At 37.0% G+C, this 13,662-nt stretch overlaps 1 long non-coding RNA gene across 1 annotated transcript; it reads right to left on the bottom strand.

The window, feature by feature from the left end:
• Positions 1-979: 979 nt before the first annotated feature.
• LOC137189351 (uncharacterized) lies at positions 980-12,785 on the bottom strand. Its single transcript, XR_010929620.1, has 3 exons — positions 12,492-12,785; positions 11,074-11,157; positions 980-2,419 (listed from the first exon to the last, which is right to left on the bottom strand). It is a non-coding gene; the product is annotated as an uncharacterized lncRNA (long non-coding RNA).
• Between the last annotated feature and the right edge of the window lie 877 nt (positions 12,786-13,662).

The raw sequence follows: 13,662 nt of genomic DNA, 5'->3' as shown, positions 1-13,662 counted from the left end.
ATTAGGAAGTTCATTCTACAAAGTTCTCCACCAAATTACGACCACAGTATGTACAAGTGCTAAAATGAAAAGTTGCGTGTCCCTGCAATATTTTGAATATAAAAATGGTTTGCAAACCTGATGTGTTATCTTCTCTCCTGTGTAATTTTCATTTCTTTATTGACTGACATCTGATTAACAGCTCTAAAATCGAGAGACTTGTTAGATTTTAAAACAGCACAAATCATGTGGAAGGTCAAAAACAAATTACTACCTGAAAATATCCAAAGGTTGTTTAAAAGTGTGAAAAAGTCGATATGACTTGAGAGGAAATAATGTAAAAAAATATATATCCATTGTATTTCATTTAAAAGAGTGAATCACAGTTGTAATGAGGAGCTGAAAATGTCTGGCACACTTTGTATGTTTAAAAGATGAATATAAAAATGTAAGATCAGAATGGTGGCATTAAAGATAATGTAAAATTCTGTGTGATGTTACTTTCTGACATCAAATAAGTTTTGTTTTGCAAAAAGGGTAGGCGCAATAAGCTGTAGCGTCAGCCTACATTGTTATAGCCTGTAGAAAATCTTCATGCAATGTTGCATTGTTTTCCTCTATTTTGCTGAAGGTAATTGATATTGTATTGTCTGTTTTTTGTTTTTCTTTATTTAATACCAATTATTCACAATCTGAAATAGATTTTCAATTCAAAATACATGAATGTATAACATTACTTTAGCATATCTAATCAAATGTTACTCAATGAACTATAACACTGTCTCTCTGAGCCATTACAGTTTTCAGTGGGCATGTGGCCACATTAGCGGTCACAATTCAATGACCATCTTTCACTTTTGACATGTTCACTTGTGTTTTTATAGATTTAAAAAATGCCTTAGTTCTCTGCAACCTCCATGTTACAGCTTGTGGGTGTGTTTAAGTCCTCTACTACATAAAGCACACTCAAGTCATGGCCGTTATTGTATTTTCACTTTTATTTACATCTATTACAATGCACATTTATTCATATGGTTCAGTGAAATGTGAGTAACTACATAGCCTTGAGAGTGAGGAAAGTTATCTAAAGGCAAAACACGACCCTGAAAATTCAGAAGCATGAAAACTAGCTTGGTAATTAGATGCTAAATTAATCCACGTGGACCAATTAGGCAAGACAAGACATGGGGGCTCTGTAATGCTTTGTCAACAGAAATGAAACCAGTACAAGGAGACATACGGGTTGAGGAGGAACAAGTTTGAATGAGAGACTGAAAAGGGAAGGGGGCATGAGAGCATGTACCCTGATTAAAGGGGAGAAGAGGATCAAAGAGATTTTATTTGGCATGTGTGTGAAGATTAAACAAACCTTTAGAAGAAAAAAGGGTCCCATCATTTCCTGTATTAAGTTTGAATAAAATTTTAATGCAGAAACATTGCTTGATCTCTTTTACAAATGATGATGCTTTGATTTGGATGCTTAAAATGTAAGTGGAGTCCCTTAGCCCAGTGCAGGCTCACTAGAAGTTCTTTACATTTCTTTTCTTCTCTCCTCTCAAAACTTGCCTGTCATTTCTGCTTTTTTAAAATTAGACTGATATTTTGAAACATTACAGATAATAAAAGTGAAAAGTTTTTTGGGTTTTTTTACCATTCCTCCCCTTTATCTTATCTGTAATGGTAGCCTATGCAGTAGTTTTAGTTTCATTTTCCCATTTTGAGATATTCTCACAGCATTAGAAAATTACATTTAAAAAGGTCGTTCTATATTCTATAGAACATGCTGTTATCAGTTTTTATAGTGACTATGTTTGACCATGTGAAAACTGACAGACCTCTGATTGTGAAAGGTGATGTTGCTGTTGACTCTGAAAACTAATTTTTCACTAGTGTCAGCATCACAATCAAATTTCAATTCACCTCCATTGGACTGGGGTGGAGGCAGAGACTCAAAGTTAAATGTCCCAAAACCTGGGCAGATAGTTTAATAGTGATTGTTTCTTTTAAAATCCAATGTTCTGAAGTAGAGTCAAAATAATGAAAAACATTTCACTGCCTACTGTGAGATGATCATGTGGCAAAACAAAATAATAGTTACTTACACCACTGTTCAAAATGTTCTCAGTGCACCATGCCATACCATCCTGACCAATTCAATTCCACCTCTTAGTCCCTCTTTTTTTAATAAAACAATGTTTTTATTATTTTAAATTTACCTTGGAATATGCTAAACGTTGCTCTTTTATGTGTCTTAAGTTGATCACCTGATAGAGTTACATGGCTGCTGCAGCAAGCCATAAAACCTTGGCTGGCGGGATGTGCAGGCTGTTTTCGTTGTGCTGGTGCACCTGCAAGGGGAAGATAAGGGCACTGATGATAACAACCTGTCGGCATTCTGACATTTCTCTGGACACTCAGCAATGAGCTGTCGGCCACAGCCCTGCGGAAAGAAGGAAAACCATGATTTGAAAGGGAAAAACTGTGCTTTGTCACCAATGTCCTTAAAAACCACACTAAATTTTAAAGCCTGTTTTCCATTGGTAGCCACATGGTTGATTTCCCCAACAACAGTACACAGCCCTGTTTAATGGTTATCAAGAGTAGATATGAAAAACAATGGGCTCCTTTTTTTACACTAATTTCAAAAATGTACATAAAAGTTGAGTACCAAAATATTATGCAATGGCACATTCACTCATCTCAGTTGAATTTATATGTTAAACAAGGTGTCGTCAATGGAATTTAATTGCTCAATTAAATGTAATTGTCAGTTTAAAACATATTACCATCACATTTTAATCTATAAAAATATTTAAATTACACCTAATCAACTTGTTTGGATGTATGATGCTGCAATATTCTGGAAAGCCTGTTTCATTGTGCATGAGGGTGAGAATCCATTATAAATCTGAAGTCAATAACTGTCAAGTGATAAAGGATGAATGTGACACGTAGTGTCATGATGGATATCCCGAATTTCTATACTATTTTTCCTGACCATTTGGTCAAAAAGAGTCAACGCAGCCAGACCAAATTTATATGCTTTATACAGAACAAGACAGATTCACGTCCATGCCTTTGTATCTTTCAGAACTGTTTGGAAATGTAGGTAAATTATGTCTTGTGGTAAAATTAGCAACTGTTGGCTCTTAGGTGTGGAAGAATAACTACATAGACAGCTTTTTCAGTGTTCATCATTCTTGAAATGAAATACACAGTCTTAATGGCTATAAACTTGTACAGAAGCTAATTGTGTGCTGCACTGTCTCTAAGGTGCAACAGTGCAGCTCAAACTCCACAAGATAAATATGGTTACATTTCACTGCTATAGTCGATTTTACGATACAGTTTTGTTACATTAATCCACTCTTGTGACACCAGCCTGCACTGCTCTAGGGGTGTTGAAATATATGAGCTGGAGGTGTTTACATTAATTTCAGGTTTATAGGTCTTGACATTTACAAGGTGAGAATATAAGTATTTTGAGTGACATTGTATAGTATTTGCGATGTTTTATGGTCTCAAGTTTTTCTTTCCAAGTACAGATTTATTATTGTCCCTTTGAAGCAACATCTTAGATTATTGAGAAAATTGATACATGTATTCAGTTGTGGGCTGCCAGCACACCAAGTATGGGGGTATAACAGAAGCAGAATTATTTGCAAATGTGTGTGGAGAGTGCCCAAATGTTCAATCCCTGTGTGCGTAATCAGATTTGTAAATGTGTAATAGAATCTCCAAATCTGTATTCAGATCTGCAAATGTATAGAGATTTGTGAATGTGTAGACAAATCTGTAAATGCTTACATAGTAGGGATGTGTAGAGAGCCCAGTATTTGTGTTTGTATCTATATTTGTTGAGGCAACAAAATTATTTATATTTGTATTTGTATTCAAATAAAAGTGGAAATAGGTGTAAAAATACAGGTTTTGTTTTTATTACACATTGTTTTAGGATATTTAAGTGTTAAAATAAGTGTTTATGGATAAACTATCTTACAAAGGAGGCGCCCACACCAGGTCGCGAACTCGAGTCTCCCAGCGCTGACTACTAAGTTAAAACCAAGTGCATCGCAAATGTGCAGCCAGACCTCTACTTATTTATACACCCATAACACAGAGAGAGTACAGCGTGTAACATGGGTTTTTTCTCTTCCCAAAAACAAATCATTTTTTAAAATATTTCTACGAAATAAATGTTCATAAAAAAAAAAATTGTGCTTTGCTGAATAATGTACTTGTATTCAGGCCCAACCCTAGTACATAAATCTATAAATGCATGCACAGATCTGTAAATGGATACATAGATGTGTGAATATGTAGACAAATCTGTAAATATGCATTAGATATTAATGGCTGAAGTATTTTGCTCCAAGAATATTGCTACACTACTGTCGTGGCAGAGAAACAGACTGTAAAAAAATATGGATGTAGTCACCATGATGTCACCCATTGGTTTGTGGACTGCCGTTTTGAAGCCTCAAGATTTGACCGTCGCCATCTTGGATTTGACCATCGCCATGTTTTATTCTGTAGCCAGAAGTGACCATATTTTGACAAGAGGGTGGAGCTGACCCTAGCGCTAGCTGCTAGGTTGGTTAGCACAGTGCATTTACGTATGGTTAACTGTGATAATGCTAATGCTCATTTTCACTAGCGAAAAACAGGCCTAAAACCATTAAAACTAAATGTACTTTCCAGAAAAACCAAACAGCCAACTCCTTAGAGGGTCGTTTAGTACAACCAAACACTGAACAAAACTATTTTAGACTACCAAAATGTTACAATTAGCTTTAAAGAACTGAAAACACACTGTGAAATAGCAGCAGCTACACCTATACTCTGTGAATCTGGGGCTACACCATGGTTTCATAATCAATGTTGTTGCCGTGGTAGTGACTTGTCAATGACAAGGTAGCCCTTGTCGCCCTACAGCATACACTGCTTTAAATGGGACCATATTTTACAAAATGAACATCATACTGTATTGAAAAAGACTTGAAACTGGTGATTGAGACCATAAACTCATTAGGTTTACTGAGGTAATTAATCAAGTGAGAAGTAGGGTCATTTTCTCATAGACTACCATACAATCAAACTTCTTTTCAGAGCCAGTTGAATCACCCTTTGCTGGCCCTTAGAAAGAATGCAGGTTGCGCATTGGCTTCACTTTTCAGACCGGGAGCTACCCACTTGGGCAGAGATAATGGATGTATATAGCTTCAGAAGCAGGGCCCCATTCATTCCTATGAAAGTTTCTCAGTGGTGCATGAAGCCAAAAAAGTTCTTCCGCATTGCCTCTGAATCTGTGGGACCCATAGAGCAAACGCACTGGTGACTTTCACCGGCCAAGCCAGCTACTGTTTTAGCCCTCCAGCTAACTTGAATGGGGATAAAACAATTCAATCATGTGGCTCTTCTAGAGTTATAAATGTGATCACTGCACTGTTCCCTACTGCTTTAACCAACAAGCAGAAACAGGCACACCTACGTTTCCATGACTTTCTATCTCGGTTAATGAGTGACTAGTCGCTCTTCAGCATTGCTAACATTGCAAGCAGCAATGTTTAGCCCTACAATCTATGGTTTAGCCTTGATACTAACTGCTAGCACAGACTAATGTTAGCTAACAAACGGAACAGTATTGCCAAAGTATTTCCCTCAAGACAACTTCAACCGTGAGTAAACACTAATATCTTGCATAAGTATTCTGTTTGTGACTAACATTATTACAATGGATGCGTGCGATTTCATCTGTGTTTTATTGCTGGGGTTTCTGTAAACAGATGTAGCATATGTGATGTAACATGAGAGTCAGCAGGGAACAAACATGTTATTATCAACAGGCTGTACAGATCTTTATGCTAGTGACAGCAGCCTGCATATTAAACTATATTTTCAGTTAGCAACCTGCACCAGACTGCATGCTATGTCAGTCACAGTCAACCAACACACTAGGTGAATGATACCAGGCTGTTAGTTAAGTTGTATTTTGAGGGTGACAAGCAAAACCTACACCAGTTACTTTTGCTATAATGGTTGTATGAATTTAGGACCTGAAACAGTGAACTGATCACTAAAGCTTTTTCTGTGTTGTATAAAAGTGAGCAACAAAAAGCCACGGTGTGTTTGTCTGCTGCCATCTGATCACATTTGATCATCTGTGCTGAACAGATTCCTTCATCTGCTACAGTGAGAGGCACCAGTATCTAACCAGTATCAGCAGGTATGAATGTTATTCTGACACACAACACCACAGAAAAGCTAGTTAAGTTTTACTTGCACTGAGTCCAAAACCTGGGGTGTATTCCAGAAAGTGAGTTAAGTGAAAACTCGGAGTTTGGGAAGCTCAATCAGGCAAACTTTATTTGTATAGCACCTTTCATACAGGGTAGTGCAATTCAAAGTGCTTCACAGGTTACTGACAAGCCAATAATAAGACAGAACATGTGGAGACGGTAAACAGTAAAAACAATTTGAGACAAATGCACACAAGGAATAAAAATGATGGAATTGTAATAAAAATAGATTTAAAAGCTATAATAATAATAAAATAGAGTCAAATAAACACTGGATTAAAGAAAGTAGACAAAATAGATACAAAAAACAAAGAGAAATAAAATCATTAAGAGTAAAATAATATAATAAGAGGAAAAGAATATAATCATATTAATAATAATAAAAGATAAAATAAAATTATAAAATAACATGAATACAATAAATAATCAACTCATAGTTCAGGGTTAGGCCCAGAGTTTGTTAAGCCTGTTTTGTGGAATAGACCCCTGAAAGGAACCACTGAGAGAACTGTGAAGCAGCAATTTGATCTGTTATAGTGTTTCATTACTGAAACAAAATATTTGTGTGCACATCCACAAAATCTCAGTGGGGTAGGTGCTGAATACAAAAAAAACAAAACAATTTAACTAGATATGAGTAGTACCACACTGAATCAGAGCTCCCTTTTCTTTTTTGTGACATTTTGACCAACTACAGGTTTTCCTCTGGCAAATAGGGAGGAAATGAGCATATATATATATATATATATATATATATTAGTGGCGGCTGGTGACTCAAAAAATTGGGGAGGACAGGAAGAAAACCAACATGGGATTTTCTAACAAACTGTATCAAACTATATCATTGTCCCACCTGATGAAATCGGAGGGGTGGGGGGCAATTTTATATGCCAATAAAACAATTTGCTTGAGTGGTGAAAAGGCTGCTTCTTTAAAGACATTTAGCATATACATATTGTCTCTAAACAAAGAAGTGCTCATTTTAGCCATGGAGTGGTTCAAATGTGTCATTTTACCAACAAAGTGAAATTCAAATTTATAGTATTGTTCTATTGTGACAACAAATTTATGTTCTCATCAAAAACAGACAACATATCACATGATTTACAGGTGTTTCCTATGGGTTTTTTGGTTGTTGTTTTTTTACAGAAATAGCCTATATAAGGTAGCACAAAGCTTATAATCTGATACAGGTTCAGATCAGTACTGAATACAAGAAAGATTGAACATTAAAAACATTCACAAAGTGTAGGTTCACATCAGAAAGCATTAATGCATGTTTCAAATACATGACTTACACACTCTTATCTATATGCACCACATACAAAATATAGTCTACCAAGCTGACATGTTAACACTAGAGGTGTTAACATGAACACAAAACTCACGGTTCGGATCGTATCACGGATTTGAGTCACGGATCAGATCATTATTAGGATCAGCGAAAAAAAGGGGGAGACAAATAAAACTTTGTTTTCCATTTATTCTATAACACACTTACAGCAAGAAACAGCAAGGAACTTTTGCCCAATGTCTTAAATGAAAACAACATTTAAGATGTCCAATATTTAAATAAAATAAAATAAAATAAAATATATAAAATATTTAATGCTCAGTTATTGCAATGTGAGGCATGATACCTTCCTCTTTTAAATAGTGAATGAAACAGCCTTTGTCCACATCATCAAAACTTGATGATAACAAACATTCACCGCTAACGTCAGTTAGCAGCTAGATAGCTAATTAGCTGCTCAGCTGCAGCACATTAAACAGCAAGTAAACATGACTCAAATGTCACGTCGGACCGTTAGATGCTGGTTTGATCATTACTCTTTAAAATCCCTGTTAGCGACACGCTGTCTGCCCATGACTTGTACTTACAGCTTTTTGTTTACTTTGTCTTAAATGAGACATTAAATTTTGCAATTAATCCACAGTTCATATGCCTGCCAAACCGTGGGGGGGCGATCCTTACGGATCACGGATCAACTACAATCCGTTACACCACTAGTTAACACTTGTTATTGTAGCTACTTCTTACTCAATATACAGGCTCAGCTTAAAAACAAACTATTAAACTGTCAGAAGCAAGCAGCCAGACCTCCTGCACACTCATTCACTAATCACACAACATCAACAGGTGACTGAACAACCACTCAATTAAAAAGACAGCTCACTGTAAGTTCAACAAGCAAACTACCCACAACACATTATATGATCTCTGCTGAATTCTTGTTAAGGAGATAAAAAACACAAAAAAGCCACACAGAGACATTTAACCATCAGAGATGAAATTAGCGACCAAAGAGACAGAGAGAGAGAAGCTGTATCTGACTCAGGTTATCTGACATCTTCTTCTTTCTATCATGGGGATGAAGTATTCATGTCATAACGTCCATTTGTAGCTGTTGGTCATCTTGTATGTTAGTTAACAGAACTTTATGGCTGCTGCTTAACCAGTCTGATATCATTAGCAACAATGACAAACAAGCTAACTCTCCTGGTTGTTTCTCCGGTTGCTTCCCTCTCCAGCCTCCCCGGCAGCGTCCTGCTGCTGCTGCGCTGCCCAGTCCAGATAATTTCTCCCGTTAGCTTAACAACAGTCCTTAACAGTCCTTCCATGGATGTATAAAGAGTCCTTCAGGCTGCTACAACAAGCCAGCTGTTGCATTGGCTAACGCAAGGAGCTATCTACTGCTGCTACTCTGCTTTACAGTGGAGAGAATTGAAGATGAAATCTGGAAACTATCATTGGACCAATTCGATGTCAATATTGCATTCTGGTTGTTGATTGGTAAGGGAGGACAGCCTCCCTTGGAGTGTCATTTTAGGTGTCATGGCCAATCACAGATTAGCATGAAAAAAAAAAGAAATACATTAAGTCCAATGTAAGAGATCCCACCCTGTGAAGGGCAGCAGGCACTTCAGATTTCAGTAATGGATTTTTTCCAAAGAGGAGAGAAAAATACTTTATAAATAACACTGAGATTTGGTAATGGTTTATTTCAACCAAATATTCTTTTTTAAATTTTGATCTCCCTTTTGCCTCACAAAAAATAGAGGAGGATCAACCTCTTCTGCCTCTATGGACCAGCCTCCACTGATATATATATATATATATATATATATATATATATATATATATATAGATAGATAGATAGATAGATAGATAGATAGATAGTCAAATGCCCAGTGACACTACAATCATCTATCATTTATCTTTCATTTAATATCAAAGTCAAAACCTAATTTAAGCAAGAGGGGACAAGGTGTTGGGGGAGTAGATCTAATAAGTTTCTTGCAGCAAAAGCTTATTATTGTGATAACCCAATCTAGATGGGTTTTTTGTGTGTGGGTATGTTTTGTTTTGTTTTTTTGTTTTGTTTTAGTTTTATTTTTTTGACATTTTCAATGCTCAAATATCTCAGTGGGCTCAGAATACAAACATGTGAATATGACTAGATGATTATAGTGTCACTGGTCATTTGACTATATACAGAATATGCATAATTTCCTTCATTTGTTTCCGTTTGTACTGAAATAAGAGTTATTTGTAGTCAATAAACTCAGCCATACAGTGACATCTAGTGCAGACCAGGGTTATGGGTGGGGGCCAGGGGGCCAAAAAAGAACTCCTGCCTTGTTTGTACATTTTTGTCCATCTGTGGTGTCTGGATTTAGAGCAAAGTGTCCTTCTGTCTAGTATCTCTGCTCCAAAATGGAAACAGTCCAGTGGCTGTTTGTCAGCATGTGACACTGCAGCGAGAAGTTAAAAGCAGCTAGCTGAGGTTAGCATGCTGGGACTGACAATCAAAACAAGTTAAATTAAAATGGAATTATGCTTGACTTAACATGTCATCAGAAAGTGACATTGTTAGATCCCTGGATTTTATGCTACACGTAAAACTGTGAGGAAGACGTTTTAAAGGTAGGAACAGACTTTAATACCTGTGGTTATTGATTGATTTGTGCACATCCTGCAAAACCAGGATGTACAAATGTAGGCTGCAGTTCATGCCACATTCTGCAAAGTTTGTCTAACAAATAAGAATATCAGACAGTGTTACAAGCAGTACAGAAATTTGTACTTAAAAAAAAAAAAATTAAATTGGTTTTAAAGCTGGAGTGCGGGATTTTTGTCTCCCCCTTCTGGCAGTGAGAGTAAAGGGGGGCACTCGGCTGTGATTGCAGGCATGCGGCACGCTTTCATGGTTCCCAGTATGCCATACCCCACTGGCCATAACCTACTGTTGCAGCTGTAAAATGATGGTTACATTGTTTTGAGTGTCACACCACCCCCACAAAAGTCTGGAAAGTCTAGAGCGACACGTTTAAAAGCCAGCACAGGCATGTCACCCCCAACATGAGATTTAAAAACTCCATATACTGTGAAACACAGAGAGATTTATCTGGTGAAGATAAGCTTAATCAGCATTGTGTGAACTCATTTGGTAGGGTCTTGAATGTAACGGGCGTTCACTTATATGTAAAAGTTCCACACTGCAGGTTTAAGTTTTTACTACTTCATCAAAGTTGCAAGAAATTGAGGCAGTGTTCAAATCTATGTCTTATGATACACTGAGTGGCTGAGCTTAAAATCATGTAATAATCACGTCTTGTAATTTTGATAGCTTATTTAATAAAGTGTTAACCAATATTAACCAATATAGAATTCTTTGCCATGTTAACTTATAGACAAACATTCTACAGATTTTGTGTCAAGAGATGGATGTTGTCACCTCTGCAAAACTTAACTAGCTTTCTGTGGTGTTGTGTGTCAGAACAACATTCTTACCTGCTGATACTGGTTAGATACTGGTGTCTCTCACTATAGCAGATGAAGGGATCTGTTCAGCACAGATGATCAGATGTGTTCACTCTAAATACAACACAGAAAAAGCTTTGGTGATCAGTTCACTGAACTTTTCAGGTCCTAAATTCATACAACCATTATAGCAAAAGTAACTGGTGTAAGTTGTACCTATCAACCTCAAAATCCAACTTTACTTTACTAAAAGTCATATTACCTGGTATCATTCACCTGATGTGTTGGCTGACTGTGACTGACACAGCATGCAGTCTGGTGCAGGTTGCTGACTGAAATATAGTTTAACATGCAGGCTGCTGTCACTAGCATAAAGATCTGTACAGCCTGTTGATGATAACGTGTTTGTTCCCTGCTGACTCTCATGTTACATCACTTAAGCTACATCTGTTTACAGAAACATGCTAGCCACAAACAGAATATCTTATATAGGACATTAGTGTTTACTTATGGTTGAAGTTGTCTCGGGCCCACTCAAAGAAACTATAAAAGAAGGAAGGGTCATTACGTCATATCAACGTTCTAATGCTCAGCTTGATGCCAGACTTTGATGCCAGTTCTATTGGAGCCTATGGGAGATGCATGGAAAAGCACACTAAAACCCAACATATCTGACCTTTGATGAAGAAATGCCTCTACCAAATGAAAGAACAAACTTCAGAGAATAGTGACTGACTTTTCCAAATGTTTGCAGTCGCTTATTTGGTCTCCAAATAGTATCCAAAGATGAATATAGGCATACTTTACAGGGCTCATGGTGAGTCAAATTAAAATGCTCACTATGGCAAATAAAATACTAAACAGATAAATAAACATTGTCGACAAAATCTATTTTCTTCATTCCGTCTCTCTTCCTTTTATTTTGATCCAGAGGCTGCTTTAGCTAATATCACAGTTTAGCTAACTTACTAACATTAATCTGTTACTAACCTCAATCACATATAACATGAATGCATCTTGCATACAAATAAGTTATATACAAATCAAAAAAATTGTACCTTAAAAACCCATGAAACATTAGTTAATAAACAACACACCAAAATAGTGGTGCTTCCATCACCCAGATTGATAACCCATGAAACTGGGAGGGGAGAGATGAAGGAGGGGTCTCCCCATTCATCACTATGCTAACTGCGCCGAGAGCGTTCAATTGTGGCACCAATGTGCGTTCACACGCTAAACAGTGACGTAATAAACCTTCCTTCTTTCATAGTTTCTTAGGGCCCACTGCGGCAATACTGCTCTGTCTGTTAGCTAACATTAGCCCGTGCTAGCAGTTTATTGCAATGCTAAAACATTACAGGTCCTATGCTTGCAGCGTTACCAATGTTGAAGAGCAACCAGTCACTCATTAACTGAGATGGAAAGTCAGGGAAACGTAGGTGCACCTGTTTTTTGCTTGTTAAAGCAGTGGGGAGCAGTACAGCGACTTTTGCAGCTGCGTGGCATCCCGCCATGTTGTTTGGGTCGCTCAGCTGTGGGAGCCTCCTTCAGATGTTCATGTTGGCAGCTGAAGTTCTTATTGAGGAGCGTTAGACTGGCAGCATGAGACTGAGAGCCTGAGCTGAGGGTGAAGAAAACCTCGAGTTACAGACAAATATCCACACGCATTTACAGATCTTTGTCATGGCAGAAGTGAAACAAAAATCAAGTTTAAAAAGACAGCCATTCGAGAGGCGTGTCTTATTTGTAACTGAGGACTTGAAGCAAAATATTTCAGCTATAATATCAAATGCATATTTACAGATTTGTCTACACATTCACAGATCTCTATGCATTTGCAAATCTGAATACAGATTTGCAGATTCCTGTACACATTCACAAATTTAAGTGTGCATTTTGAGATTCTTTTACACATTTACAAATCTACACATGCAGGGATTGAGATACAGTTACACAACTCTCCTGCTACAATAATACCCCCATAGAAAGTAAAGTGTAATATTCATGTATAATGATTTCATACTAAATGACTGAATAGAGTAGCATGCTGTTCCATAGCACTGGATTTTTTAAGGATGAAATTAGGCCAGTAGCAGTCCATTATCTCACGCAGCATGGAGTACATTTTTTTCATTTATTTATTTTTTTTGTTCAAACATCAGTCAAGGTGACCTTCCTGTTTCATTGGTGTGGCCTCCAGCCTACATAATATCAGTGCAGTAATCTCACAGATGTGGGGTGTCGAGAACAGAAATGAGCATCGGGGATAATAATCGGGTGTTTTATCCTATGTAGTGTGACATGATGAAAGACAATTGATAGGGAGTCTGAGATTCCTCACAGTCAGTGTGACAGTGGTGGACACAGGTTTTACTGTGCCCACACAGATTCCAGTGATACTGACTAACCAGAGGACAGTGTGCTTTCATGTTTGTACTTAAGTAGTTCAAAATCTAGATAATAATAATAATAATCATAATCATAACTTTATTTATATAGCACCTTTCATACAAAAAAAATGCAGCTCAAAGTGCTTCACATCAAGGACAGAAAAGACATAAAAACATGTAAATGTACATAAGAGGTAAAATAAAACATTTTGATAAAAGACAAAAT

This window comes from Thunnus thynnus, chromosome 1 (assembly GCF_963924715.1).
Source record: "Thunnus thynnus chromosome 1, fThuThy2.1, whole genome shotgun sequence".
NCBI classification, from domain to species: domain Eukaryota; kingdom Metazoa; phylum Chordata; class Actinopteri; order Scombriformes; family Scombridae; genus Thunnus; species Thunnus thynnus.
Note: the sequence above shows the minus strand (reverse complement) of the source record. Positions and strands in the feature narration are given on the sequence as shown.